This window comes from Rattus norvegicus, chromosome 9, assembly GCF_021556685.1.
Source record: "Rattus norvegicus strain SHRSP/BbbUtx chromosome 9, alternate assembly SHRSP_T2T, whole genome shotgun sequence".
Lineage (NCBI taxonomy): Eukaryota > Metazoa > Chordata > Mammalia > Rodentia > Muridae > Rattus > Rattus norvegicus.
The window spans coordinates 38,670,807-38,682,360 of NC_141542.1; the positions used below are offsets into that span (position 1 = coordinate 38,670,807).

General features: G+C 46.8%; 1 long non-coding RNA gene across 1 annotated transcript; it reads right to left on the reverse strand.

The window, feature by feature from the left end:
• Positions 1-5,457: 5,457 nt before the first annotated feature.
• LOC102549948 (uncharacterized) lies at positions 5,458-11,513 on the reverse strand. The gene is made up of 5 exons (XR_015629049.1): positions 11,188-11,513; positions 10,495-10,593; positions 8,447-8,848; positions 7,975-8,095; positions 5,458-5,653 (listed from the first exon to the last, which is right to left on the reverse strand). It is a non-coding gene; the product is annotated as an uncharacterized LOC102549948 (long non-coding RNA).
• Positions 11,514-11,554: the final 41 nt, after the last annotated feature.

Consider the following 11,554-nt stretch of genomic DNA (forward strand, 5'->3'; position numbering starts at 1 on the left):
ATCTACACAATGGAATATTACTCAGCTATCAAAAACAATGACTTTATGAAATTCATAGGCAAATGGATGGAACTAGAAAATACCATCTTGAGTGAGGTAACCCAATCACAAAAGAACACACATGGTATGTACTTACTGCTAAGTAGATATTAGTCCAAAAGCTCGGAATACCAAAGATTCAATTCACAGACCATATGAGTCTCAAGAAGAAGGAGGACCAAAATGTGGATGCTTCAGTCCTTCTTAGAAGGGGGAACAAAAATCCCCAACGGAGGAAATTCAGGGATAAAGGGTGGAGCAGAGACTGAAGGAAAGGCCACCCAGAGACTACCCCACCTGGAGATCCATCCCACATGCAGCCACCAAACCCAGTCACTATTGCTGATGCCAAGAAGTGCTTGCTGACAGGAACCAGATATGGGTGTATCCTAAGAGGCTCTGCCAGAGCCCTACTGATACTGATGAGGATGCTTGCAGTTAACCATCGGACTGAGCATGGGGACTCCAATGAAGGAGTTAGAGAAAGGACTGAAGGAGCTGAGGGCTTTGCAACCCCATAGGAAGAGCAACAATATCAACCAACCAGACCCCCCAGAGCTCCCAGGGTCTAAACCACCAACCAAAGAGTATACATGGAGGGACCCATGGCTCCAGCTGCATATGTAGCAGAGGATGGCATTGTCAGGCACCAATAGGAGGAGAAGCCCCTGGTGCTGTAAAGGCTCATTTCCTCAGTGTAGGGGAATGCCAGGGTGTTGAGGTGGGAGTAGGTAAATGAGAGGGGGAGCATCCTCATAAGAGCAGGGGCAGGGGGGAAGGGAGAGGAGGGAACCAGGAAAGGGGATAACATTTGAAATGTAAATACATAAAATATCCAATAAAATATTTTAATTTAAAAAGAAAAGTAATGGGATTTGAAATGGTCCCCTGGAGTCTTCTCCGTAGCTATCTATGATGCTTTGTCCCAGTGTTAAAAGCAGGCACTCAAAATAATCTCCGATGTTTCTAGATTCGGGTCAACCATACGCAAAGCGACGAAAGAAACAAATCGCTCTTTGGTTGTCCTTGGAGCTCCCCATCTGTGCAATGTTCCCTCTGTTCAGATCAAATTGTTGAGGCAGACCTGGTTGGCTCTTTCCACCCCATCAGTCTCAAGGCAGGTGCAATGAGGGGTTGCCCATCAGCCACAGACAAAGTACACAGTGCCCTCCCCAGGAGGATGAGCAAATATGAGCTCCCAGATAAAAGCAAGCTACCCCCACAGTCAACACCAGCAGCTGAAGTTTAGAAAGGCCAGGCAAGGTCTTAATGCAGACAGGTTCCTAGAGTCACTCTCTAAAAACCTAATGAAAACATTTTCTTAGCCACTGCAAAAGCAAAGGCCTGCAAGAGCCCAGCTGCAATTCAGTGTTCAAGGAGAAGTTGCTGCAGACATTGGAGAAAACACACAGCCTCCATCTGTTCAGGACAGTGAAGAGAACGAAGTTGATGGAACTGCTGATGTAGAAGTTAGGGACATAGAATCAGAGCTCTTGAGAACAAAGGAAGTCTAACCCTGAAGAGCAACAGTGCTCCTGTAAATGCTCTTACAAAATCAAAAGGGGAATGAGGAGATGGTTCAACAGTCAAGGGCACGCACTTCTCTTGTGGAAGACTGGAGTTCAGTTCCCAGCACTGACATCAGGGTCCCTATGATCACTGTTAACCCCAACTCCAGGAGCTCTGTCTGATCTCCTCAGGTACTTGCAAACATGCACACATATCCCCCCACTACACTCACACACACACACACACACACACACACACACACACACACACACACACACACATCATTAGAAATAAAAATAAATTCAAAGACTTTTCCTCCCAAAAACCAATTGGGCTTGCTTGGAAATTTGTATTGTTTTTATCATTTTCAAGCTATAGATTCTTATTGGATGGTGCTTGGGGCTCAGTGTAGAGAACATATGTAGTAACTGGGCTTGATGCTTTGAACTGGAGGAGAAGAAGGCGGGCAGGAGAAGAGAGGAAGAGAGGAGAGGGGAGGGGAGGGAGGAAGCTTCTTTTGTTGAGTGTGTCTTCATACAGGGTAAAGGTGAATGTTCTGGCCAGTGCTATCCGAGTTGAACCCCAGGCTAGACACCTTGGTGAATGCCTGTCATTGTAGCACTTAGGAGGCAGAGGTAGAAGATCGTGCATTCAAGGCCAGCCTGATCTACACAGCCAGATCTTGTTTCAAAACAAAAACGGGGTTGGGGATTTGGCTCAGTGGTAGAGCGCTTGCCTAGCAAGCACAAGGCCCTGGGTTCGGTCCCCAGCTCCAGAAAAACAAAAACAAAAAAAAAAAACCAAAAAAACCAACAACAACAACATAAGCCAAAGGTAACCCAGCCATTGCTTCAGTCTACCAATGTTGGCCACAGATCTTTCAGCCTCAAATTAGATACAAGTCATAAATACTGTTTCAGGTTAATTGAGGTCTGGTAATTGCCGACACTAGCATGATACTCCCCAGTGAGAGAGTCTTCAGTAACTGCCAGGGGCCTGATGGAGGACGCCTGTACCCTGACTTTCAGCAACTTCATGCATGTATCCCTTCTTCCTTGGCCTCTGGCTTTCTGGAAAAGTGGTGAGCGGCTGGTTTCTAGAAATCCCGGCAGCATCGTAAGTATCCCAGCACTGGTGGGGAAAAAAATCTGTATCATAGTTGATAGAGCACAAAATGCTTACTTTCCCTCCTTTTAGCCCGCTGCTTAGCACTGATGTTAAAACCGATGGTCTGCCATTGTTCGTTCTGCGGCAGTTTTGTTTTGTTCCTACGCATTATACGGTGTGTGGATGCGTGTGCTCTTTGTATGTGTGCATGTTCCGCAGTGTAAGGGTCGGAAGGAAACTCTCAGAGTTGTGCTTCTCTGTCTCTGTCTGAATTCTGGGGATCCAACCCAGGTCCACTGAGTTTGCATGGCCGTGTTAGCAGCTCAATTTTTTTCTTTCATAACGTAGTAATATTATCTCTTACAGCTGAGGACATCTCATATTTAGTGAAACACGACACACAGCATTCTCTAGAGTCAAGGGTTAGTTGCTCAGTTGAAGGCCGGGCACTGCTAAGTAGAGACTTTTCCTCCTGGCATAAAGATAGCTCTCTGGCTTATGAGGCCTGCGTTGACTTCCCTTAGTTGTAACCATGAGGGATGTTCAAAGTTTTTACCAATAATCAGAACCCAAGATACACAAATACGTCTGGCTTGTCTGTCCTGGACCTCACCTGCCGCCCCTCAGCCTGTCACTACAGTTAATGTTGGCTGTCGATTTTTGGAGTATCTGCCCTCAACTATCTGATAGATAATTGATAGAATGTACACAGAATTGGACCCAGTTTGGTCTAAACTGTATGTGGTTATACCATTATTGGCCTTGTATATTGCTCATAAATTGCTGTCTCAATAACCACTACAAATACACCATACGATAGACATTATTTTGTTAATAGTTTCACATCTCTGATGTTCAGCTTGGGTCTTGTCTAAAACCATGGCCCTGTTCCTTTCTGGGGATTCAAAAGAATTCTGTGGTTTCCTTGTTCTTGGGGTATGTGGCAGACTGTGGTTTTTTTTGAAGCCTGTTTCTTGGCTGGCTGTGAACTCGAGACCCTTCTGGGATGGTAGCAGCCTCTCTCAAGTCCTCCCTCACAGGCACTGTATCTCAGAATCAGTAGCACATTGTTATAATGCTGCCACTGTCCTCTTCCAGATGGGCTGCATACTTACATAAGGCATATGGTAGGACAGCCTAGCTAGGTCCAGGGTCCCTCCTTAATCCAAAGTGCCTTCTGCTGGGTAAAGTGAAACCACCACGGTTTGTAGGAGGCTAGAGTGTGAATGTCTTTAAAGGTATTATTCTGTCTACTAGGGTGTGTGGTCCATTCTGGCTAATGGTATTTGTCTTGGGTAGGGTTTCATTGCTGTGAAGAGACACCATGACCAAGGCAACTCTTCCAAAGGAAACATTTAATTGGGGCTGGCTTAGAGTTTCAAAGGTTCAGTCTATTATCATCCTGGTGGGAAGCATCCAGGCAGACATGGTACTGGCAAAGCAACTGAGAGTTCTACATCTAGATCCCAAAGCAGTCAGGAAGAGGGTCTCCTCTGCACTGGGTGGGGCTTGAGCATAGGACCTCAAAGCCTACCCCTATAGTGATGTACTTCCTCTAACAAAGCCACACCTCCTAAGGGTGCCACTTCCCGTGGGCCAAGCATATTCAAACCACCGCAGTGTGTAAAGGCAAATCAGCTGGAGACTGGAGAGAAACATCCCCCGATTACAGAGATGTTTGGATTTGCCTCAGGATCTGCTTCAGATAATATGAGTTGTGACAGATACCGTATGACTACAGGGAGTCAACCACAGGAATGAAAGCTGACATACAAGGAACAGCATTGACCATATGGGAATGAAGAGTTTGGCCCTCCGGTGACCTCACTAGACCAATCTGACCATCATTTCCAGACTCCTGTGAAATACTTAAATAGCCTTTGCTTATTAGTTAAATGTTTTAGTGCTTGTAGCTGACTTTCTCCTAGCAGGGATTCAATCCCTTCATTATTGGCCTATTCCGTTAATGCTTTGATTAGCCACATAATCTGTTGCCTGCTTTACCTCAGTCTACTATGGCACCAATGTCACCATTCCTAAGTTTAACTAAGACTCCTAGTTCCTACTTTGGCTCCCTCTCTAATGGCTAAGTGAAGGCCCTGTATTTTCAGTTGTAGCTGGGATCTAACTGTGGATGAGCAGATCCCCCAATACCAGTCACACTGTCTGCCCATGCTATCCCTTGATTGAATGATTATGTATGAGCCTGCTGTCTGTCAGACACAAGTAGTTGTGCTATTGGATGCCTTTGCAGCGCCTCAGTTTCCTCAGCCCTGTCTGCTCCAGTCCCAGTTTTCCCTTCCTGTTCATCCTTCTCCTCCAGGGTTACATCATATCTACTCTGCCCAGTCCATGTTCCTGATATGTCTTCACATCTGCATACACTGGACTGCTGGCCATTCTCTTGCTATGTCATTTCTAGTCCCTTAATCAGAGATGCTGTTAGCCATACAGATGTGATGATTCACATCTGTAATGCTAGCCCCCAGGAAGCTAAGGCAGAATGACTGTGGCAAGTTTGAGGTCAGGCTAGACCACAGAGTGAGGCCTTGGCTTTGAAAAGGAAAAATAGCCCTTTTGCAGCCTCAGGTCTCCACATGGTTTCTTCATTGAAGCTTTATCACCATTCCCCTTCTAGATCCTCACACCTCTCAGACCAGTGTTGAACTTACAGTGTAGCAGAGGCTGACCAGGAGCTCCTGATTCTCTTTGCCTCCACCTCCGGCTTACTGGAAATGTCTTGTGAGGAGTAAATGTCTGTGAAATCCATAAGTAAGACTGGTAATATAGGTAGTAAAAGAATTAACTGGAACACAGGAGAATTTATTGAAATACACTAGAAGGAGACAGTAAATGGGTTTCCAGAGGGGAAGTGGGCTGGGAGAGAATCTAAGGATTGCTGTGTTTTGTTCTCTTCTGTTCTGTTCTTTTTTATAACAGTTGGGAAGAAAGTTTCTTGGTTCTATCTTGCAGGCCACCGGTCCAGTAGCGTCCATGTCTGGAAAGACAAGTGGGCATCTCATTCTATTCGTAAGAAGTAATTTTACGGCTTGAGACTGACAGCATAGGTTCTTAGGAGTTAGGCTCCGGATGACTGCATAACTGCTTAACTGCATTACTGCTTAACTGCATTACTGCTTAACAACTGGGAGCTGGAGGCCAGGCAGTCAATGGCCTGGTTGCTGAGGGTGAGAACTTACCTTTTGCTTGTGGGTATTTGTGCACAATGGGGAGACACCACTGTTCCTCATTTGCAAGTGGTTAGAAACCAAGAGTTTACCAGTTCTGGTGACAAGGCTAGCAAGTGGCAGTATGAAGATCCTCAAGGCAGTCTCCTTTACCTCTCCTCTGTCCCTCGATCCTCTTTTGTAGCATTTTTTTCAGGAAACTGTGCCCACCCTGAGGCTTGAAAGACTTGCTTTCCTTCCTGCACTGTAAGTACCCAAGGCGGGATTCCTTGTTCTCTTCTCCCGACCGCAGTATGCTTGCCCACGCAGGCAGAAGGAAACCCTGGTTCACACATCCAAGTCCTATGGAGTAAGTGGTCCCCTCCTTCCTAACTTCAAGCTTATCAGAAGGAGGAAGACAGTGAGCATCGAGTCAGGAAAATATGTGAAATATGTAGTATTTCTACCATACAGATCCGACGCATTGAGCACCCTCCAAAGACATGGTGGATGTGATGAGTCAGGGTATTTATTACAGCTTATGATTTTATTATTTGTGTCTACAAGTGTTAGTGTGAGTGTTAGTGTGAGTGTGGGTGGGGGTGGGTGTGTCCCCCCGCACGCCGCCCGTGCCCATGGTCCCGGGAGTGAAGAAGAGAGAGATCTCTGGGATCCAGAGTTAACATTCATTTTCAGTTTTTCTGGTCTGGCTTATTATGTGGGTGCTGGGATCTGAACTCTGGTCCTCATGATTGACAGCTGAGGCATCTCTCCGGTCTTTCTACAGCTGTTTAAAACAATTAAACATGTAAATCCTACGTATTTGCATGTGAGAGAGTGTGTGCATACCTTACATGTGCACACATAAGATGGTCAGAACAACTCTTGGGAGTAGGTTCTGTCTTTTCACAACACAGGTCTAGGTGGGAGCGAACGTCTTTACTCGCACAGACATTTCATCGGCCATTGCTGTTTTAAACCCCTTTTAGCCCATTGTAATGCTATGTAAGTCAATCTTTTAATAGTTAATGTTCAATGATCTGTTTTCAAAGTTTCTGAAAATATAACAAGATTGGTGAACTGGTTTGAGCCAGCCTCGGGATGCCACTCGTAGAATCTAATATAATGTTTTGCTTTTTAATAGGCATGGATGGCACAGTGGGGAGGTGGGTACTGTAAAGAAGGTGGTTATCTTCTCGAAGGCTTTCCCACAGCTGGCAACCCAGGCTTGAGTTGTTTCTACTGTCTGAGGGCTGCTCGGCTCGATCCTTCCTACTTTACAAAAAACCAAATGAATAAAACGCACTTGAGGGTGGAGACCAAATAAAATAGCTAATGCCCCCATTTTGGGCTCTGAATCCTGACCTCTGCCTAGGGTCAGGGTGGGGCTCTTCGTCTGCTTCCAGTTCCAAACTGAGCTCAGCTGTAATTGGGCTTGAGCAAGCGTCTCCTCTCCTCCCTTCTCAGTTCCCAGCCACGCCCACAAGATAACAGATTATTATTTTATTACATTCCAGAAAGCGCAGCCTCTCAGGAATTGGGATCCTCGAAAGAAATGAATAGTAAAATGCAGAAATCCAAAAGCGCAAAGTCCTGGTGCACTTTGGCTATCTTAACCTTTTGCTATGGAGGCTGTGCTGACCTCAATGGAAACTGGAGTGGGCCAGCTTGGCTTAGGGAGCGAGAGGGACAGCTGGTGAATCAGCTGTGTTGCGTTATAGTCTATCCTACTGTTGGCTCAAAGACTGTACCATATATGGACCCGAGGCTCAGGACTAGCAGGCCCTCTGTTTCGCCCCAGGCTTCCTCTAAAATTGCATCTTGGGATTAGGTCATTGTTCCCAGCAAAAGGGAGACCCCAGGAAGGTTGATGAGTATGAAGAAATTGAGGTGATTTACAGTCTGGCAAAGGTGAGGAGGCAGTCAAGTTATATTTTCAGATGAAGGGCTGAGCCTTGGAAAGCCGTGGAAGTGATTCTTTGAGGGAGTTTCAAAGGGGGAGCCGCAGACCCTTGCTCAGACTCCGGCCTGAGGTAGATTCAGATCAGGGTCAGAGTCGCTGAGCCAACTCCGTTGAACAAGACAAGGCAGCCTCTCTGGCTGTAGATGAGGGTGGTTCCAATGCTACTGAGGACACAGGGACTGTACTCACGGGATGATCCAGGCTCTGGATTATTTTGAGGGTGAGGCAGGTTCATTTACGTGGAGCACAGTTCCTTTCCTATCTCTTCAGGCAGGGTCAGGCTAGTGAGCCACGACTAGGACTGTAAGAACTAAGGAAAGAGATGGGGCAGGGGAGGGAGTGACGGAGTAATTAATTCGGAAAGTGCCTCCTAACAGATGCAGTACATTACATCCCATCTAAGAATGAATTATCTCTCTGTGTTAGTAGCTTAGTTATTTCCTCCCTCTCCCTCTCCCTCTCCCTCTCCCTCTCCCTCTCCCTCTCCCTCTCCCTCTCCCTCCCCCTCCCCTCCCCCTTCCCCTCCCTCCCCCTCCCCTCCCCCTCCCTCCCCCTCCCCCTCCCCTCCCCCTCCCTCCCCCTCCCCCCCTCCCTCCCCCTCCCCCTCCCTCTCCCTCCCCCCTCCCCTTCCCCCTCCTCCATCTCCCTCTTGTTCTCTCACTCTTGCTGCTCTCTCGCTCACTCTCCAGCTCTTCTCTTTCTCCATGCACTTCTTAATTGTGTTCCACACTCTGGAAGTGTAGAACGCTCTACTGCACTGTGGAAAATGAATGGTTTGCTCTGCAAAACACAGGCCAAGCTGGAAAACATAAGGCGGAGCAAAGAATCCAGACAGGAATGTGTACTGGGCAATCCCATTTATGTCAACTCAAAACCAGCCCAAACCAATCTTCGATGTTAAAGGTCAGGATAGAGGCTCCTTGTTTGGCCAGTGGTTGAAAGAGGCTGGGAGATACCAAGGGGGTGGGGGTGGGGCTGCTGATGTCCTCATTCTTCGTCTGGGCACTGCTTGCATTGATGAGGTCATGCTGAATATCCACCGATGATCTGGGTCGTTCTGCAACTGTTCACATGAAGGAAGGAAGGCAAGGAATGGGAAGGCAGGACAGGCAGGCAACCAGAACGTGGTCTTGTGCAATCGATATTTACAGGAAAAGTGAGTGCCCGTGTGCCAACCAAAACTACAGTCTGAAACTTGGTGAGGCACAGTGATACTTGATTCCTAACACTCACTGGTCATCTAGTCTAGCCTAATTGGTAAGTGACACTGAATTCGAGTGACCCTGTCTCCAATAATAAGATAGAGCAGAATAGTGCAACCACATGTGCATGTGCATATACCACACTACTATAAATATATATACATACATACATATATAAGCATATACATATAAATATATACATATATACATACATATACTTACATATACATGTACATATTAAAATAAATGCCTGCTACACCGGGCTGCCATGACCAACTGGATGGCTTTAAAAGTCTGTGTCACAGTTAGTTATGAGGGCTACTAGTCTAAGGTCACGATGTGTCGGCAAGACTCTGCCTGCTCTGGGGAGGCTGGGAAACATGACTGGCTCTTAGCTTCAGTAGCTGTAGATGCTTGCTGGCTCTGTACTCTGTCACCCTAGCGCATGGCTCTGCTTGAGTCTCCACAGAAACCTCACCCAGAACATGACTGTGTCCAACCTTTCCCTTTTAAAAAGGACACCAGCTGTATCTGTGAGACCTGACTCCAGTGACTCCATTTTTTAACTCCATTACATTTGCAAAGGTTCCACTTGCAAACAAGATCACATTCTGTGGCACCAGGGATTAAAAATCCATCACACCTTTTACCATAAGACTCATAAGCGCTAGCTGCTTAGACAAATGCCACAGGGTCATCTAGAGCAGCCCCCCCAACTCCATGCCTTGTTTGCTAAGGATCCCAGTCGAAGACCAAACACCAAGAGGCTGACTGAGTGTGTAGTCACAATCTGTGGTGTGTACACAGTGTTCCCTATTCCCGGGCACAGTTGGAATCATTGCCGTATGCAAGGCTTCATAGTATCAGGAGTCAGAAGGCAGGCTGCGCGCCAGACTGCCTGGCTTGGGCTTGGAATGCCATTTCCATCTGGGACAAGCTGCTTGGCCCTCAACTGCTGGGTCTCAGTTTCTTCATACACAAAACTAGGATGTGGGGTGTGGTAAATGCAGTAGTGCCAAAAGAGCCTTACAACAGGGCCTGCAGCAAGGTTAACATTTGATAAATACCAGTCGCAACAGGAACAAAAGGCAGGCAGTGCCAGGGGCATTTTGTAGATGGGGAAACTGAGGTATGCGCAAATGAAGTTACATTACACCTACAACTGAAATCCAGAGCCTACTGGGTCATCTTTCATTTCCTGCTGCCACTGTCATGCAATAAGAAGGACTCCACCGCTGTGTGCTGAGCACAGGGAATGGGGTCGGCACTGTGTTAAGTCTGCAAACAATGTCTCACTCAGTCCTCAAAATATTGCATGAAGTAGTTAAAAAAAACCATAATTATCCTTACCATTATTAGTTTTTTGTTTGTTTTTGAGCAAAAATCTGCCTAGGTGTAAACACACACATACACACACACACACATACACACGCAGCGGTACATATATTTTTTTTTCTCCCTAGAACTAGTGATTAAGTCAGAGGTTTGTGTGTTTGTCTGGGTATACCTGTGTGCGTTTAGCTGTCCGTGGAGGCCAAAAGAGGGTGTCAGATCACCTGAGCTGGAGTTGCAGACAGCTGTGCCCCCCTCCATATACTTCGGTATCCTGGAAGAGGAGTAAACACTCTTAACTGCTGAGCTATTTCTATACTCTTTGTTATCCCCATTTCAGGAATAATCAGAAGGCAGGGCCAGCAACCATTCAATGCCCTGAGCCCTAGTAAAGGTGAAAGGAGGAAATCTACTCCACAAAGTGGCCTTCTGATCTCCACACACATGCTGTGGCATGGGTGCCCGCATCGCACATCCTGAAAACACACATACCTGCACACAAACACACACACACATATGCACACACACATGCACACACACACATACTTCAAACAATGTAGAAGGCAAAGTGGATTATTCTGCTAGTAACAGGTAGCCAGAAGCTGAATGAAATCTTTACAGCCCCAGGGCCTGAAGGCTTCAACCACTTATTTTCACTGACCTCTATAATTAAAAAAAAAAAAAAAAAAAAAAAAGGCTATCCAGATAGCTGCTACTTTATAAACAGCAGCGAGCTGCTAGGATAAACTGGGTGACATTTGTGAGCGCCTCAAGGTCAGAAAGCAATCTTTGTTATCCACCCTTCATCTCTCCCTCTACATCAGGCACTAGACCCCCACAGGTGACCCATATGCTCCCATGGAGGGACCTTAAGAAGCCGGGTTCAGGAGAGGTAGACGCCAGGTGAGTGCTTGGTAGCCAAAGTCAAGGCCAGGACTGGGACCAACAGGATTGGATGGAGCTGAAGAAACAGAAGTAGTAGATGCCAGAACTCAGAGGGGCTGAGCATCTGGTCACATAGGCTTGTGATGACTGGAGAGTTTCAGGAAGAAAACAAACTCAAGGCGAGAAGGCTGGCACCCCCGAAAGGAGACACAAGTGCCGATCCTGCTAGGGCCTTGAGTGGCTGTCTGCTTTAAGATCACAGCATAGATCTGAGGGACACAGCCCGTTAGCAGGCATTGTCTGGGCCGTTCGCAGGCATTGTCTGGGCCGTTCTGACTCTGACAAGCTCT